At 39.9% G+C, this 19,973-nt stretch overlaps 1 protein-coding gene and 1 long non-coding RNA gene across 4 annotated transcripts in view; one reads left to right on the top strand and one right to left on the bottom strand.

Annotated features, from left to right (window-relative positions):
- The window catches only part of xkr4 (XK related 4), a 233,081-nt gene that overhangs the window by 110,575 nt on the left and 102,533 nt on the right, over positions 1 to 19,973 (top strand). The window lies entirely within an intron of this gene.
- The window catches only part of LOC138752738 (uncharacterized), a 34,886-nt gene that overhangs the window by 4,745 nt on the left and 10,168 nt on the right, over positions 1 to 19,973 (bottom strand). The window contains exons 2-3 of the long non-coding RNA XR_011350886.1: positions 9,861 to 9,925; positions 4,156 to 4,245 (exon numbers count right to left, since the gene is read on the bottom strand). This is a non-coding gene — a long non-coding RNA (uncharacterized lncRNA). The remainder of the gene's footprint in view (positions 1 to 4,155; positions 4,246 to 9,860; positions 9,926 to 19,973) is intronic.

Below are 19,973 nucleotides of genomic sequence, written 5' to 3'. Positions count from 1 at the left end.
GGGCTGATAACGCCTCAAACCGTGCATCTTGGCACCTCACAGTTTGGCGGGCAGCAACCTCCTTTGAAGAAGACCGCAGAGCCCACCTCACTGACAAAAGGCAAAGGAGGAAAAACCCAACACCCAACCCCAACCAACCAATTTTCCCTTGCAACCGCTGCAATCGTGTCTGCCTGTCCTGCATCGGACTTGTCAGCCACAAACGAGCCTGCAGCTGACGTGGACTTTTTACCCCCTCCATAAATCTTCGTCCGCGAAGCCAAGCCAAAGAAGAATGGTATTTAAACAATCTAGTCCATGCACATCTCTGTGCTTCATAAAGAAACTTTAGATGCTCTCATTTTCATGTTTAGCTCTCCTGATGCAAAGCTTTACTTGCCAAAAGCAATAAAACACCCGGCAATTGCTTGTTTATAACTTGCAAAATAAAAACTGTTCTTGAAACTGGAGGTGCTGAACTTTAGAGTTCTGTACTTTCTTCCGAAAGGAAGCTGCGAGAAGATGTTGTGGCTACTTTGTGAAGAGTTTGAAGGGAGTTGGTATATAACCAAAGACTCTTGAAAATTTCTACAGGTGTGCTGTGGAGAGTTTTCTGACCATTTTCATCACTATTTGGTATGGATGTTGATGCACAGGATAGGAAAAAAAACTACAGAGGTTTGTCAACATGGCCAGTGCCATCATGGGCACCAGTCTTCACTCCATCGAGGACATCCAGAAGAGGCGATGTCTGAGGAAAGAAGCCTCTATCGTCAAGGACTCCCACCACCCAGGCCATGCCCTCTTCACACTGCTGCCATCGGGAAGGAGATACAGGTGCCTGAAGACAAATACTCAGTTGCACAAGGACAGCTCCTTTCCCTCTGTCATCAGGTTTCTGAATGGACAGTGAACCATAGACACGGACCTTACTTTCTTTTATTTTTGCATTTATGTATTTATTTATTAAATGTAATTTAGAGCAATATTTACTCTTCAATGCTGCTCCAAAGTATCCAATATTTTTGACATGTTCATGACAAACAATAAATTCTGATTCTGATTCTGACCAGGGTAATAAGGCTCCTTTATGTTATTGACTGCATTCACTGGATAGGAGGTCGGTACCTGTAATGAACCTGGCTATGTTTGTTACCTTTTGCAGCCTTCTTTGTGATATACTGCACCTCTTGTTATGTTAATAGGTAAAAATAAAACTTTTAGGACATGAATTCCAATACTTCCTGTTTTTACGGGTTATGTTATATATAAATATGTCTTTAAAAGAGATAGATTGTGGGGGTTTAGTGAAGTTACTTCATACAACCAAAGTAACACATCACAAAATACATCTCATTTAAAATGCAAGACATTCAGGCTCCGGTTAATTTTGCAAAAAACAATGGAACTGCTTTGGAAAGAACAAACAGGATTCTTCTCTGAGAGAGAGAGAGAGGGAGAGAGAGAGAGGAGTCAGTTCTACAGCAGCAGTTGAGGCTGCAATATGGCAAGCTGGCAGGCTTGTTGAAAAACCTCATTTTGAAGAGAGGATGTGAGTTCTGAGTTCAGACTATTCAAAACCCTTGTAGTCCTTACAAGAGGAAATGGCTGGCTAGAATGTTTCTCCTGAAATAAGGGAAGTGAGAGGAACTCTATAATGACCTGGAAGAAGAGGTTATCATTTGGAAAACCCATGATGGGGAAAGTTTCTTCGGCAAGACACTGAAATGACTGGAGGAAATCAGTTTCTGTGTGTCCAATGAGCAACAAATTTCTCTCTGAAACCAACAAGAATTTTCCTGAGTGGTAACCATTTAACTTTAAGCTCTGGAGCCTGGTGGAGATCCATAAATGTTAAATTCTGTGCACAGTCTGAAAATTGCCTGATACCAGTGAACTTGGAGAAGTGAGAAGTGAATGATTAGACTGTGAAACAAACATACACACATAACATACACGAGCACTTAGAATTAGAAGGGGTTAAGTGAGGTTAAGTTAAGTTAACAGTAATAAGTTAAAGATTGATTTTGTTATTATGTTTAAAGAAATTTAAAAGCAACTTTTGTAAAAGTAACTATTTGCCTTGGTGAATTTCTATTGCTGCTGGGTTTTGGAGTCCTCTGGGCTCGTAACACTGGAGGAATTATCTTCACAATCAGTGAGGATTGAAGAATTACATCTCCACAATCTCTATCAGTACCAGAGCACCCCAGGAATGTGTTCTTAGTCCCTTGCTCGACTCACTTTACACCTATGGTTCAGTATGACAATGACACCATCTACAAATTCGCTGATGATACCACTGTAGTGGGTTGTATATAAAAGGGGTGAAAAGTCAGCTTACTGGAGGGATATTGAAAACATGGCTGAATGGTGCACCAACAACCACCTCACACTCAATGTCACCAAAACCAAGAAGCTGATTTTTGATTACAGGAAGGAAAAACTAGAGGTGTACATTCCAGTGACCATTTGAGAATCAGAGCTAGAAAGGGTGGGACAATTTAAGTTCTTGGGAGTCACTATCTCAGAGGATCTTTCCTGGACCCAACAAACTAATGGCATCATGTAGAAAGCACATCAGTGCCTCTACTTCCTCAGGAGTTTGCGAAGGTTTGGGATGACATCAGAAACCCTGGCAAATTTCTACAGATATGTGGTGGATAGAGTGCTGACAGGCTACATCATGCTTTGGTATGGGGACACCAATACTCCTGATCATAGAGCCATGCAAAAGGTAATGGACACAGCCCATTACTTCACAGGCAAAACCTTCTATATCATCAAGAACTTCAACAAGGAAGGTTGCCATCGGAGAGAAGCAGCAATCATCAAGGATGTATAGAAATAACCTTGAATAAAATCTGGAATGGGCACTTTAATCACATGAATTGTTTGATTACAAATTTAAAAACATGGAGCACAGAGGCAAATAAAGGGAAATAGTGTCTTTGTCCCAAACATAATCACCTGTGTTAGGGTGAATCAATTTCTAGTCGAATTTCTCAATGTGTGGAACTTAAAAATGGAATGACCAAAAATCTTCAAAGCAGAATTAAACTCTTTTACATAATTTACCAATAATAATCAGACTTGCATTGATCCATTATCTTTCTAATTATGGGTCATTTACAAAAGAGAGAAAAAGAACACAAGGAGCCTGTGATCAAAATGCACAGTTTACTAAAATTTGTATTTTCTGATTTCAGTTCAGATTTGCAGCATCCAGGATTTAGAAAGTTTGAAAACCCTCTTCTTAATGATATTCTTTAGTGATGATCCCAAGAATAAAGTGCATTTTCTCAATTATTTACTGAATTAACTGAATGAGCCCAGCCTTTTCTCGGAGCTGTCATGTTTCATCCCTTCATATAGGACTCAGTGACATTGCTTGCATTTGGAATGGCTGTTGTTGAACACAATCCACTGGAGGAACAATGGGAAAAAATAGAATGGTCTACATTTTGAGCTGAAACCTTTTAAGATCAACCTCAATAACAGTTTCCTGTGTGTCTTTGGGGTTATGTTAGACTTGGAGCTACTAAAGGAAGGAGCACTGTGACATATTTACATTGTATTAGCTATGAACAGCTATTGAAAATGTCAGCTTTATAAAATGGGACGAACTCATTACCTTTGTTTTTACCTGTGCAATTCTGCATCCAGTTTCAGCGGGCCAAGACTATTGTACAGATTTCCAGTGCAAAAGCATCCATTCATTCCAAAATTATTTTCTAATTGATTACATTACAACATAATACAGAGGGTGATTATACATTATCGCTATTTGTGATTATTCATTAGCAGGACTGAGTTTGATGTTTGTAAGTGAAGGAAATTATTTGAGCCATTTTATACAACCTTTTTTTTTCAGTGTGATTGGCAAAGGATCAAAATATATTTCAGTTTTATTCTTTCCATATAATCCCTTTTTGCAATGGATTTTTATTCACCTAATAAAAACCACTCCAGTGTTTCTGATAAACAATATAATAACAGATTTTTTTTTAGGACAAACAGTTATGAATGATTGTGAACCTGATAACAAAAGCACAATGCACAGATGTAATGAAATGCTTGTTAGCAACAGCCACACAGATACATAAAACACACTAACAAGCAAAAAGTATAAATTAACACAAAACACTGCAAGAGAAATTAAAAATGAATATTTACCAAGAGTGAGCATCGATAAGTCTGCTCCATCACAAGACACAACGTGAAAACACTCAGTAGGTGGGGCAGAATGTAATCCCCATTAAGCTCCTGAATGCAAATAGAAAAAAAAGGTGAATTCATAATTATTCAGAGAAATGTCAATACTTTAAAAAGCATCTGTGCATTAAAAAAATATTTGCCATTTTCAGCAAGGATGAAAAGCTCCATCAGAGCAGGCCTTGGCCTCCTGTAAGGGTGACCCGGGAAGGGAGTCTCAGTGGTACAACAGCTGAGGTTGTATTATCTCTGAGGTCTCGCTGCCAAACCTGGAAAACAAATATGACTGGGAACATTCATCAACATCAGGTTTCTAAAGGCACGCGGAGTCCAGTTGATTGACTTGCTGACCGTAATTTGACCAGATGCAGTTACAAATGTATCCATTGACTCTAATGAACTATCATAGGTTTGGTGCATTACTGGTTCAAGATGGAATGCAGGATATATTCTATCCCCATCTATGTGTCCACCTTTGCAAAATTAAAAACACATTTCTTGCTAAGTGCAGATCTGGATACCGGATTCAATGCTAAGTTATAGATGGTTTATTTTAATTTTTTAAATAAATTTAGACATTCTTTTTTTCTTTGGCTTGGCTTCGCGGACGAAGATTTATGGAGGGGTACGTCCACGCCTGCTGCAGGCTCGTTGGTGGCTGACAAGTCCGATGCGGGACAGGCAGGCACGGTTGCAGCGGTTGCAAGGGAAAATTGGTTGGTTGGGGTTGCGTGTTGGGTTTTTCCTCCTTTGTCTTTTGTCAGTGAGGTGGGCTCTGCAGTCTTCTTCAAATTTAGACATGCGGCATGGTAAAAGGCCATTATGGCCCACGAGTCTATGCTGTCCAATTTATACCCATTAACATACACCCACAGTATGTTTCAAATGCTGGGAGGAAACTGGAGCCCCCAAGGAAAACCCTCGCAGACCCGGGGAGAATGTAAAAACTCCTTACAGACAGCACGGGATTCGAACCCTGATCCCAATTGCTGATGCTGTGAAGGTATTGTACTAACCACTACACCAACCAACCGTATTGTGGAACTGCACCTTCTGAGAACTCGGTACCAATTGTCTCAACTGATTTCACTTTAAAATTTTCTGCAAAAAGCGTGTCAATTCCTCTTCCACTCTCTACTACCCTACATAAAAATCCAACCAGTATTATATTTAAAATAATTAAAGAACTTTGCCTCAAGTTGCTAAATACTCTGAGTGTTTTATTTAAAGATATTGTCAGAATACTCTTCTCTACATCATGGGTTGAATTAAATAAGAATGGTGGCACCAAAGATTTGTCTCATAGTCCCTTCCATTAGAAGGACAATGGTGCTGAGGCACAGCAGGTAGAGCTGCTGTCCCAGAGATCCAGAAATCCCAGTTCAATTCTGAACCAGGATGCTGTCTGTGTGGATTTTGCAGACTCTCACAATGCAGGTTTCCTCTCACATGCCAGAGGTGTACTAGTTAGTGAGGAAATTGGGATCACAAATTAACCCTTTTGTAAGTTGGCGAAGAGAATCAAGATGAATTTGATAGACACAGGAGAACAAATGGTTGGTGGGAATGTGGAGTTGTTGAAATTTCTCTCAGAGCCAATACAGACATGTAAGGCCAAATGTCGTTCACATATCATGCGAAGAAAAATGATAAAGAGAGCAATCTAAGTTGAGTCTTCAGGATAAATTAAGCTATTTGATGGAATAAGTTGAAAGAAATAGTTTCCTTTTATTTCAGGACTCAGAAAAGGGAGGAACCCTTAAAATTAGAGCTTAAGCTATTCAGGGAAGATGTCATGAAACATTGTTTACCACAAAAGGTAGTGAAATCTAAGAGTCCCTTCCCTAAAATATTGAGGATAGATTATTCAAAAATTTAAACTCTTAAAATTGATACATTTTTTGCTTGCAGAACTATTAATGATTATGAAAATAAGATTGGTGAACTGAATCAGATTCAGAACATGTCCTCCAGTTCCAGTAATTAAGTATCATTTATGTCAAATAATAATTTATTTCATTCCTCAGATGTGTTGATATCTTGACAAAAGGGACTGCAGATGTTGAAATCTAAAGCAAAAACCAAAATGCTTGAAGATCAATGGCAATGGAGAAAGCTGAGGATGGGCAGTTCTCAGCATGGGAAAGAGAAGGAGAATTAAAATGGCATGCATTCAGAAGCTCAAAATGTTAATTACAACATGATCCCAACATTTTTACCCCCTCCTCTCACCTCCATTTCCACTGTTCAGAGAGGCTGTTCTCCTCCTGACTCCATGGTCCACTTATTCCTCACCATACATCCCCCTTCCCCATGGCACTTCTCCCTGCTTTGCAGATCTAATACCTGTTCCTACATGTCCTCCCTTACCACCATAAAGGGATATGAACAACCTCCCAAGAGATTTTTTATTGTCATGTTCTAAAACAGAAAATGTAATATTAAACAAATCTTCCTTTATTCTGCTGTAAGGCATTGAAAGATTCACTATCAGCAGGTGCCCCTTACAGTAAGAGAAAGAGATGAAAGAGAGAGTCCCTTAGAGTCACTGAGTACCTCTGAATTAACCTCCATGCTTCTGCAGCCTCTGCACCCGCAGAAATCACTCTTTGATCCATTTAGAAACCCAAGTTTCAGATCCTACCCTGCAATGTGATCAGGAAGTCTTCAGTGCCCAATGCTCTTTAAGAGCCCTTCTTGCCCTCAACACCCTCTCAAATCCCAGTTCCAATACCTTGTTCCCTTGAGCTGGTTTCCAGTAGTCTGCAGCCTGTGTGGGTCCTTAAGCACAAGTTGCCAACAATCCATGGCCTGTGTGAGTCCTTCAGTCACTGAGCCCCTCACTGGTCTGCTGCCGTGGTCACCACCCTGCAGGATCTTTCAGCTTCTGAACCCTTCACTGGTCTGCTGCCTTGGTCACCGTCCTGTAGGGTCTTCTCCTATACTTATTCTCAATTGGGTCGGTGTGTTTCTCCCCAATTTTGGTGCCCTGCATTGGACCACTTCTCCCCCTGGGTCTGCATTCCTCTAGGCCACTGCTGAACACAGGTGCTGCCATCTTTGGCACAGATCCTGTGGTTGTAGGATTTTAAATAAAAACACCATTGGCTCCATTAACAGGCCATTTAAATTTAAAGCCATTGGCATTAAGACCAGGTGGTTGTACCCTGTGGAGGAGAGCCATGGGTCCACTCTCCGCTCTCTGTGAGTCCACACCATGTGCAGCGCTGCCATTACCAAAGAAGTTCGCCTGCACTCTTCCATTCTGGGCTACTCCACATTGTTATGGGGAGGGGAAATTCAAATTGAAGGAGCAATATCTAATATTCTACGTGGGTAGCTTAAAGCCCAATGGTTTGCAAGTTAAATTTTCAAATTTCAAGTAATCCACACCATTGATCTTCTTCTCCCACACATGCTCGATTCTCTTTTTTAAAGTATTTTATTTAAAATTTTATACATACATGAAATCATAAAAAATAAAAATTTCAATAATAAAATATTAATATCACTTCAATTATACATGATGGTATAAACTCCCAAATCCCCAACCCCCTCCCCAACAATAAATCCTCAAGTAAAGAAAGAAACAGGTGAAAAGAAGAAAGAAGCAAGAAGGAAAGAAGGAAAGAAAAAGTAAGAAGACATAACCAATCACACATTTCTAACTATTTACATTTTTAATTCTTCCAAGGAGGTTAACGAGGTTCTTGAAGTTTAGGGAAAATATCTATAAATTTATACCCACAGTTATACATCATATTTATTTCTTAAATTGTAAGTAATCTTCTCAAGGCGAATACAACTATGGATTTCTATGTTCCATATCTAGACAAGAGTCTGATTTCCAAGATACTGCTAAACACTTTCTCGCTAATGCTAATGCAATCTTTACAAATTCTTTTTGATATATAGTTAATTTCAATTTTGGTCTTATCCCTACCATATTACCTAATTAAAAAAAACATTGAATTTTGTGGACATTTAATTCCTGTAACCTGTTCTAAAAGTGTTCCCAAATTTATGCAAAAAGGTTTCACTTTCAGACAGGACCAAGTAGAATGTAAAAAAGAGCCTATCTCCTGGCTACATCTAAAACATTGATCTCATAAATCTGATTTCAATCTATTTAACTTCTGCAGCATTAGATATAATTGATATAGAAAATTATATTGAAATAATATATACCTAACATTTATTGTATTTGTCATATTGTCTTGACAGAGCTTGAATCAATTTTGTTCTTCAACATTAATATTTAAATCTGTCTCCTATCTACATGCTTAATTTTCCACTGAATTTTCATCTCCTTTTATTCATTTTTCCCAACCCCTCCCCCTCCTCCACCCCCACCCAGTTCTATTTGCCTATTAGCCCCTTCCTATCTGGTTTGATTTATCTCCAACCAGTCTCTGTCTCAACCCCCTCCTATTGTCACTCTTTCCTCTTCCCTCGACCTCACAGTCTAAACTCAAAACGTTGAATGACAACTTTAACCTCCACTGATGCTGCTTGACTGCAGACACGGGGAGAACGTACAAATTCCTTACAGACAGCTTTTGCTGTAACAACTTTATGCTAACCTCTACGCCAGCCGTGCCACCCTCATTTGATTAATAATTAGATTGGAATAGATGTGCACCGTGTATGGGTTTTCAGGATATGTTCAATAAGCTGTCTCAAAGGAGGTTTATTTGAGTGTTCAGATTCAAGCTCTGAGAATGAACCAACAAATTAAATGAACGATTGTTTCTTGAATTAGAGAATGGTAGAGTGGAATATATCCCAAAGACCAGTCATATCTCAACTTAGAAGGAAATAAAAATAATTTAAATTTGACCATTGAAGAACAATACCAAACCCTGCTCTCTTGAGTTGACATGATACTCAATAACCCAGTCAGTTAAAACAGTGGGATGGTGCTGCAAATGATTTACAGAAGGGCATGGACAGTTTATCTGGTTGAACAGAATTGTAACAGATGTAATTTTTCATAAACAAGTAAGAGATAGTTGATTTTATAAGGGCAACTAATTGTAGGGTGTACAACTGAGCAGGGAATCCTATGAATCATTCTGGCAGATGAAGGACAGGTAACATTGAGGTTTTAGAAGTCAAGATTCAGAATATAAGAAAAAAAAGATGAAGATAACCCTGTAAAAGGCATGTTGGGATATCATCTGCTGTTTTGTTCATCCTATTATTGAAAAAACATTGGTGTCATTCTGAGTATATTGCATTGATACACCAGGAATGCGAGAAATTGAAACTTACTCCTTCAAGGAAAGATGCAATCATAAACCTGTACAGCAGATATACCAAGTGATTTGGTTCATGTTAACCATTGAATATTATTTCCTTTGATACCACAGGCAGCTGTGGAGGCCAGATCATTGGGTGTATTTAAGGCAGAGATTGATGGCTGTCTGAAAGGTTATGGAGAGAAGGCAAGGGAGTGGATTTGAGTGGGAGAATGGATCAGCTCATGATGGAATGGCAGAGCAGACCCATTGGGCCTACTTCTGCTCCCATGCTTTATGGTTTTATGGTCTTATTCTCTATATTCTCCCATCTCTAAATTCTAACATTCATTTACACAATAGGGGACATTTACAATGGCACAATTAGCAAAGTGGTTAGCAGAAAACTATGACAGCGACAGTTACCTGGATTTGTATATTTTCCCCGTGACCACGTGGATTTCCTCTAGGTGCTCCAGTTTCTTCCCATCCTACAAAAATATATAGGGTTTTTAGGTTCATTAGTGTATTTGGATGATGCAGGCTCATGTGCTGGAAGAGCCTGTAACCATGCTACATCTCTAAAGTAAAAAATAACCTATGAACTCACACACCTTTGTGATATTGGAGGAAATCAAAGCATCTGGAGAAAATATGGTCAAAGGGAGAACATATAAGCAATACTAGAGATAAGGATTGAACTGGGTTGCTGAAGTGGTGAGGTAAGCAGAGCAACCTACTGGGCCACTGTGCTGCCCTGCCTGTGTCACCACGATTGTTTCTTGGAGGCTGAGATGGCAAAAAAGAGAGTTTATGAACATTTTCTTAAACCATGAGTTTTTTACATGTTGAATCGGCAGACATTTTCAATCAGTCATGAATCCGTTAAAGAGGATCTTTAAATGTCAAAAAAGAAGACACATTTGGGAGAAATTTCTTTCTATAAAGAATTGTTGGAACATGGAAAATGGATTCTCAATGGGATGATTGAGGCAGAGACTATCCCATGTTCTGAGGGAAATTTAGATAAGCATTCAAAGTATCTGCCTATTCTGGCTCTATAAGCACATGATGGGATAAATGAGCACTGCATGAACACAAATTCTGTCATTCTAGTATTTCCAGAACCATGTTTCTCTTTCAACTTTACTTTCTTCATGGAGCCATCAACTTTTTCAGTTTCTGCTCTCCTCTCCCCTTCTCCCCTTCTCTCCCCCTTTCCAGTTCTCCTCCCTCCCTTCCCCCTCCCTTCTCCTGGCCACCCCTCCTCCCTTGATCACAACTGACTCCTCCCTCCCTTCTCCACCTATCACTTCCTGCCTTTACAACCACCCCTCTCCCCCTACTTTTTTGTTTGGATGCCTGCCGACATTTTTCCATACCTTGATGAAGGGCTCAAGCCCAAAATGTTGGCTATGTATTTTTACCTGTGCTATATAAAGGACACTGTTTGACCTACTGAGTTTCTCCAGCTTTGTGTTTTTACTTTCTTCATACTGCCTATTCTGGCCAAACGTTTTGTCACTTACATTACACCAAGGTTCATGACTTTGTATCACCTAATCTTTTCCTTTTTTTTACAATAGTTTGCATTGTAGCTTTTGAATATTCACCTTGATGGTTCATTAAAATGATGCATTTCATTAACACCAAGTATAGATTGTGCAGGACATCAGAAAATTGAATTTCTTCTTTTGAAGACAGGTTTCATTTGATGTCGAGTGTGCAACACTTTACCAGTAACTAGAAAAGTAAATTTTGTCATAGCCCTAAGTAGAGTCTTCAGCTGCATCAAAATTCTCACTTGTTCCAGCCAAACAGGTACGTAAGATATGCCAATACAATAGTAAAAATTAAAATTAGCACGCATGCCAAGACAAAAAAAAAGACAACTATCAAAAATAAATAAATATTCACAGTCACAGTTAGTGTAAGAAAAGATCTCTTGGTAGTCCTGGAGCTGTTTATGGTCAGGTTAAGGGTCAAAAGCCTGATAGCTATAGCATAAAAATCGTTATTGAATATGGAGGAGCTGGATCTCAGTCTTCTCTATCTCCTGCCTGAATGGAGCAGTGAGAAGTGATCGTGACGAGAGTGATTGGGGTTCCAACCTCAACAAAACAATGGTTAATTGCCCATTGGAGGCAAACTATTCTGTGTTCATGCAGCCATAGATGCATCGAGCTCAGAAACTAGAGCTACGGCCCACCTGGTTCGAATCCACCAAAATGCCCATCGACACTGATCTGGCTTTTTCCTCTCATGTTCCCATCAGTTCCTTCCTAATTCTACCATTCACCCAGACACTAGAGGCAATATGCAGTTGTCAGTGAGCCTACTGATCAGCACATCTCTTGGATGTGGAAGGAAACCAGAGAGAGCAGAGAAAGCCCATGCAGTTTCAGGAAAACATGGAAACACCATACAGATAGCACCAGACACCCCGACGTTATGCACAAATGATCACCTTATTTGGGCTTTGAGAGATGGTATTAGGAAGAATAATCATTAATCACAGGAGTGGGGTATTTGAAGTTCAATACCTCAGAATAGGTGCAAAGCTCATGGTCCACTGGAAGAAATCAAGTCCAACATTCAAATGAGTGCCATCAAAAAAGAGTGGGCAACCATGCTGAGTTAGGAAGGAACAACAGAGTGAAAAGTTAAAAAAAACTAGGGCAGATTAAGGAACAGCAAATAAAAGCATGGAAGTAACCTTGGATATAGAACCATCATGGAAATAGGCCCTTCTACCCAACTTGCCAATGTCAGCCAAGTTTTCTACCTGAGCATTTAGCTCATTTTCTTCTAAACTTTCCTTATCCAAGTAGCTGTTTGAGTGTGTTTTAAATATTGTAATTGTACCCACCTCTTCAGCTTCTTTTGGCAGCTTGTTCCATGCACCCATTACCCTCCATAGAGGAAAAAGTTGCCCCTCAGCTCTCTTAAATTTTTCCTCTCTCATCTTAAATGTTTACTGTCTAGCTTTAGGCTTACCTCCACTTGGATAAAGACTCCTTATCTATTCCATACATGTTTTTATAACATCTGCAAGGTCACCCTCTTATCCTCCAATGCTACAAAAACAATCTCACCTGGGATGTGAAGGCCAATAAACAATTGTGGGCACAGTAAAAGGAGTGGCTACAATTTAAAGATGAAGGCAATATGAATATGTTCTCAGTGGGTGGACAACCATTCTCAGTTGAAGTTTCATTCTGTTATATTGTAGATAGAGAAATCATGCAGACTTTTAAACAAGAATGCCACTCTCTGAAAATATCACTACTTATCACTGATGCTATTAATCATAAGATTATTTAGATGAAAAGTTCACATTAGATATCAGGATTTATTAATGTATTAAGATCAGAGGTTCAAGAGGACATTGTCTGCTATCCAACAGCTCAAGATTAGGGAGGCTAGCAAACAAGCAACTAAACAGACAACTTTCAAATGCAGAAAAATAAAAATGAGGAAGTGGGATTTTTTTGTCTTTATTGATGTGAAGTTTTGATATTGAGTGCGTAATTTAGCAAACTAAGAGTGTCTAAAGAGTAAAGTCATTGTTTCTGCAATCTAGCCTTTTGTGAGCCATTTAGTGGAAAAGTACTTTGAAAAAAAAGAACTTTATATTATATTAAATTAAATAGCTTATAATTTTCTGCCCATAATTTTACAAGGCAGAACAACACGCCCTTAAATACTTCAGGTCAAGAGCAAAACTCCACCTGGCTATGGGCCGTGGAATGCTAAAATCGTCTGAAGATTTGTTGAAGATGAGGTTGACAAATAGGAGCATAGCAGTAGACTACCCTAAGGCCACATTACTCTTGATTCCTTGTTCTGGAAGCAAGGATATGTGTTGGATTGTGCACAAGGATGGAAAGATAAAAATGAAAGGAACATTTGGAGGAGAAAAGGCAGTGGAATTCAGCTAAAATTACTGAGTCATTTGGTAAGAGATAGCTGTATGGCTACTGAATGCATGAACATGCATTTCATTGTACAGAGTGAATGAGGTGAATATTTGGCCTCACCACTTGCCAGTCCCTCACATCTCCATTACCAATAACTACCAATTAACAATTTGATCCACCTTTGGTGATACTCTTCCCTTTCAATGTCTCTCCATCTCCATCTCGGACAGACATTTCTTTACAAACCCACTTACTCCCACAACTTTGATGCACTATCAATCACTCGAAATAGAAACCAGTAGGCTTTTATTCACAAGAAGAAAAGCACATCTATACTGTTCGACAGTCCTGCCCTGAGGAAGAGGGCAGTGGAACAGCCAGCTTTATACAGGAACCTGTGGGGAGGGGCCACAGGTACAATTGGCCAATAGATGTGCCCGACCAGGTAATTATCTGTAACAGTGGTTTACCACACACTTCTTCACACCCAGTCCTCTGCAAGGATTCTATTCCTTTCTCTCAATTTCTTAGTCTCCATCGTATCTGTTCCCAAGATGGGGTTTCCAGCCAGATCATCCAAAATTTCCTCCTTCTTCCAAAATATGACTTCATTTCCACCACAATCAATTTAATCCTTACTGTATCACTTCCAACTCCCGTTTATCTGCCCTGGCCCCTCTGCCCCCAGATGTAACAAACATAGGATTCCCCTTGTCCTGACCTACCACCCTACCAGCCTCTGAATCCAACATATTATCCTCTGTAATTTTCATCACCTCCATAATGATAACACCACCAGACACATCTTCTCCTCTCCTCCCCTCTCTGCCTTCCAGATGGTCTGCTTCCTCCATGACTCCCTTGTCAACTCATCCCTTCCCATTAATTGCCCCATGAGCACCTTCCTCTGCAGCCATAGGAAGGGCCACACTTGCGCCCACACCTCCTTCCTCACCACCATATGGGGCCCTAAACAGTCCTTTCAAGTGAAGCAGCACTTGCACATCCACAGAAGTGGTCTACTGCATTGGGTGCTCTCATTGTGGCCTTCTCTACATTGGAGAGATCGGATACAGACTGAGAGATCACTTCACTGAGCACTTTTGCTCTGTCCAAATCAGTGACAGGGATCTCCCAGTGGCCAACCATATCATTTCTGCACCCTACCCTCATGCTAACATGTCTGTCCATGGCCTCGTTCTATCAAACCAAGACCACCCGTAAATTGGAGGAGCAACATTTAATTATCCATCTCGACATTTTCCAACTGGATGGCATTAACACTGACTTCTCTGTTGTCTGCTAGCCAACTCCCTGTTCTCCCTCCCTTCCCTTTTCCTCTGTCTTCTTTCCTCCAGCTCCCCACCCATTTCGCTCTCCCTTCATAGAGACACCCCCATCCCCTCCCCCTGCTTACTGGCATCCTCTCCCTCCCTTATCCACTTATTGCCTCCTGCCTGTGGGGCCATGCTACTCCCCCTGGCACCTCCACTCCACCATTTTGTTTGGGTGCCTGCTGACATTTTGTCATACCTTGATGAAGGTCTCAAGCCCATCTTTGCTATATAAAGTACACTGTTTAACCTGCTGAATTTCTCCAGCATCGTGATTTTACCACCAAGTCCGCAGACTCTGTGTCTTACTACACTACCAATAACCTCGAATAGCTTTGAATTTTTGAACTTTGAACCTACTTGACCTCCTTGTTTGCAGAGAGTGCCTGAGTGAATGATTTTCTTCCTATCCTCATTATTTTTCACGATTTTTTTTTGGCAGGCTTGCTCTGCTGTTAAATGTTAAAAGCAAAATACTGCAAAAGCTGGAAATCTGAAATTGGGTGACTGAAGTAATAACCAGCTGTCCCCTGCTGAGAATAAGCAGATGCAAGCTTGGAATATTAATTTTCACAAGCAAGGGCAGGCAGATGTATTAGAAAGTTAAGGAAGTGCCAGGGAAGCAAGTCGAAAGTGCAAATTAATATTAAAACATTGAACAGTACAGAACAGGTAAAGGCCCATCACGCTACAATGTTGATGCCGAGAATGATGGCAATTTAAATTAATCCCATTTGCCTGCACATTCCTCCATTCCCTGCCTGTTCTTTCATCTCTATCTTGAATATTACTGTGGTATTTGTGTCCACTTCCTCTTCCGGAACAATATTGTTTTGCAAATATCTTTTAAACTTTCCCCTTCTTATCTTAAATCTATGCCCTCTTCCATGGGAAAAAGGCCAATTCTCTACCTTACACTGTAGATTGTAGAGGATGAAGTTAATTAGGATTAACCTTTGATTTGCTTCACACGATTAGAATGCCAATTACCTCAATGGCCAGTGGTGCTCCACCCATCCATTCAAGTTCATTTATTTGTCATCCAATTGTACCAGTGCAACCTGACAAAACAGTCCACAGTGCAGAACAGTGCAAACACACATACAGACATAATACACATACAGACAAATATAAACACAGAATATATGTACGTACTGTATATTAAAATAAATATTATTAATAAATAGTAGACTCAAGGAGAGTTGTTTTAGCAGTCATTCAGCAATCTCATTTGCCATGGGAAGAAGCTATTCCTCAGCTTGGTGGTTCTGGCTCTAGTATTTCTGTATCATTTTCCCAACAGTAATAACTGGAAGATGTTGCACAAGGGCTGGTAGGGGTCCTCAATGATTTTGCAAACCCTCTTCAAACAATGATCCTGGTAAATCACATGGATGTGGGGAGGAGGGAGACCTCAGTGATCCTTTGTCACTTTTATGGTTCTGTGGATTGACTTCCGATGCTCTACAGCAACCGTCCCACACTGTGATACAGCCAGCAAGGACACTCTTGTTACAAGCCCAGAGGACTCTAAAACCCAGCAACAATTGAAATTCACCAACACAATGGTTACTTAAACAAAAGTTGTTTTTAATTTTCTTTAAACATAATAACAAGATCAAACTTTAACATTACTATTAACTTAACCCCCTTCTAATTCTAAGCACATGTGTATGTAAAGTGTATATGTTCAGAAAAGTTCTTTGTTTCACTATCTAATCATTCACTTCTCACTTCTCCAAGTTCACCAGTATCAGGCATTTCTCAGACTGTGCACAGAATTTAACATTTATGAATATTCACCAGGCTCTGGTGCTTAAAGTTAAAAGGTCGGCACTCAGGAAGGTTCTTGTTGGTTTCAGAGAGATATTTGTTGCTTGTTGGACACTCACAAACTGATTTCCTCCGATCAGTATTTCAGTGTCTTGCCGAAGAAACTTGCCCCATAATGGGTTTTCCAAATGATAACCTCTTCTTTCAGGAAACCTCTTGTTTCCCTTATTTCAGGAGAAACACTCTAGCCAGCCATTTCCTCTTGTAAGGACTACAAGGGTTTTGAACAGGATGAACTCAGAACTAACAACCTGTCTTTCATGTGTATTCTTTCAACAAGCCTGCTAGCTTGCCATGTTGCAGCCTCAGCTGCTGCTGTAGAACTGACTTCTCTCTCTCTCTCTCTCTCTCTCTCTCTCTCTCTCTCTCTCTCTCTCTCTCCCTCTCCCCGAGAAGAATCTTATTTGTTTTTTTCTCTCTCTGCTTGTAAAAACCAAAAACCTCTCCCAAGGCTCCAAACCCAATCTTTGAAAGATCTTATCAGTACTTCTGAGCCTGGACTTTATTGCTCAAACACAATAGATCAGCATTCTTCATTGCTTCTGCCAAGCCAACCGGAACCTGAATGTCTTTTGTGAATTGTTACCCTGTTATCTAATAATATGACCTACACTAAACCTCCACAATCTATCTCTTTTAAAGATATATTTATCCATAACTATTCTAATATCCCCTCTAGATAGAGCTCCTGCAGAAATTTGACAGAATGCTGTCCTGCGGCCTTGCCCACCTCAGCCTTCTAAGGAAGTTCAATCGCTCTTGTGCCTTCCCGACAAATGAGGAGATGCTGTGTGTCAAGGATAAGTCACTTGTTAAGTGGACTCCAAGGAACTTGGTGCTCTCCATTCTCTCCACTATCAAGCTATTAATATGTAGTGGAGGGTTCTTGGAGATGGATATTGAATTTCCTAATCAGAGTAGGTTCTGTGCCCCTGTTACAGTCAGTGTGTCTTCCAAATGTTGCCTGAAATAGAGGAGTGTCTCTTCATTAGTTGAGTGTGGCAATCAGGAAGAGATTTTCTTGGCCATGAGGTTTCAGGCAGTTGGAGTCAACATTAAGTATTTTGAGATTGTCTGAGCCACTGTGCAACCTGCAGTGGTGCTGGAGAAATCTAACATCTGCATGGTGTGATTCTCTGTCAATAGCTATACGATAAGCAGGGGATTAATCTGTTCAACCCCTCAAGCCTGCTTTGCCATTTTTTTGTCAGCCTGCAAGTTAGAGAGAAATCCCCAAATGTTTCTGTGGATGACGTTACAAGGTAATTGAGGCTGAAAGTGACTCTGATATGTCCAATTTTGGTGCCAAAGTGAATGTTAGTGTTCTGTGCTGTTTGGTACTTCTTTCATTTCAACCTCATGGTATTTTACAGCACAGTGGCTTGCTCAAGATTCAACTATCAATTTATTGTCATGTAATAAAAAATAGTGTCATATTTCACGAAATTGCTTTTGCCTGCTGTGAGGCAGACAGAAATTGACTGAAGCGCATCTTACAGTCAGGGAGAGACAAACAAAAGAGAGACTACCCCCCCCCCCCCACCTGAGTCACCGTTTCCATGGATTCACCTCCAGTTCACCCACAGCCTCCACTGCCAAACAGAGTTCAGTCCAATCCATCAGCAACTTGAGCACCAGATCCAAACCTTCTATACAATTAGGAACCCTTCAGCACCCTCAGCCCACTCTCACATCCCAGCTCAGCCATTTAAGAATCGTAACTCCAAACTCCTGGAGGCCAGCCCACTACTAGGCTCAAAGTTCAAGGTTCAGATTTATCATCAGGGTACATACATGAATTCACATACAGCCCTGAGGTTCTTTATTCCTGCAGGCCAGGCATAATTTTACTGATCAGTAGTGCAAAAAACTATACTCAAGAAAATATACGTATACTAAAGAGAGAAATGTAAGCAAAAAGGAAATGTAAACAAATAGAAAAAAATTCAATAATAAGTAATGTACAAACTAAGAGTCCTTAAACGAGTCCCAGGTTGAGTTTGTAATTTAAGTGTCTGATGGTGGAGGGGTAGCACTGTTCCTGAACCTGGTGGTATGAGTCTTTTGGCACCTGCAGTGCACAAATGTGGTGGACAAATGGGTTTTATGAAAATTTTCTGGTCATCGTTGCAGAGGATAGTTGTTTTCCTTTTGATTTCCAAAGTCCATGGGCTTTGAGCTTGAATCTCCAGATTGCTAGTCCAGATTTCTGTGTTATTTGTCTAATAATATGACCAATTCATTGTCACCATTCATTCTGCTGGGGAAAAATGCCTTGCATTCACCCCTCAGACTAATCATTATGCTTTTTCCATACATTTCCTGACACCAGTCATATTTGTCATTTCCCACATTGCTGAGATACTAGTCTGGGTAAATCCAACAATCAGTAGGAAGAAGTCATCCTTCCTGCATCCAGTCACCTTCACCTAAGAAACAGAATACTTCAGTTTCTGGCTTTTCCCCAAGTGCCAGTTTAAGAGGTGTATTAAAATATAAATTAGTGTATATTATATTCATAAACCAGATTAGGCAAGTTTTACCATCAGCATGTCTCGATGAGGAGTTCTAAATAAGTTTACCTTCTCATGATTGAACGCACTCTATAAATTCTTCCTCCCTTTTTAAGAGGACTTATCTGAGTTAACCCGAAGGATAAAGGTATTACTTAGCATCAAAAAGGCAGAAGTCAATTGGCTCCTCTGACTATGTGATATATTCAACCAAAACATGTGAATCCATTGCATACCAAATCTCCTTTTGACAAACAAATCTGATTGATTCCTTTTTCTTGAAGGTGATCAATCAGAATGTGATCCTGTAACAAACGCAGAGAAAGGGTTGATTTGATTGTTTTATATCAAGTATCATGACTCTTCTCTGTTCATGCCAAATCAATTAGATTGAATTAAGTAGATTTAGGCATTCTTCCACACTTTCCCAATTGGTTTAATCTATTATAAGTGCCTCCCTCCTTTTATAGGAAGATTTCTCCTAGTCTTTGACTGACATTATTCCCATCCAGTCACCTTCACCTAAGAAACAGAATACTTCAGTTTCTGGCTTTTCCCCAAGTGCCAGTTTAAGAGGTGTATTAAAATACAAATTAGTGTATATTATATTCATAAACCAGATTAGGCAAGTTTTACCATCAGCATGTCTCGATGAGGAGTTCTAAATAAGTTTACCTTCTCATGATTGAACGCACTCTATAAATTCTTCCTCCCTTTTTAAGAGGACTTATCTGAGTTAACCCGAAGGATAAAGGTATTACTTAGCATCAAAAAGGCAGAAGTCAATTGACTCCTCTGACTATGTGATATATTCAACCAAAACATGTGAATCCATTGCATACCAAATCTCCTTTTGACAAACAAATCTGATTGATTCCTTTTTCTTGAAGGTGATCAATCAGAATGTGATCCTGTAACAAACGCAGAGAAAGGGTTGAT

Source organism: Narcine bancroftii, chromosome 2 (assembly GCF_036971445.1).
Source record: "Narcine bancroftii isolate sNarBan1 chromosome 2, sNarBan1.hap1, whole genome shotgun sequence".
Lineage (NCBI taxonomy): Eukaryota > Metazoa > Chordata > Chondrichthyes > Torpediniformes > Narcinidae > Narcine > Narcine bancroftii.
This window is presented reverse-complemented; position numbering and strand designations above follow the sequence as displayed.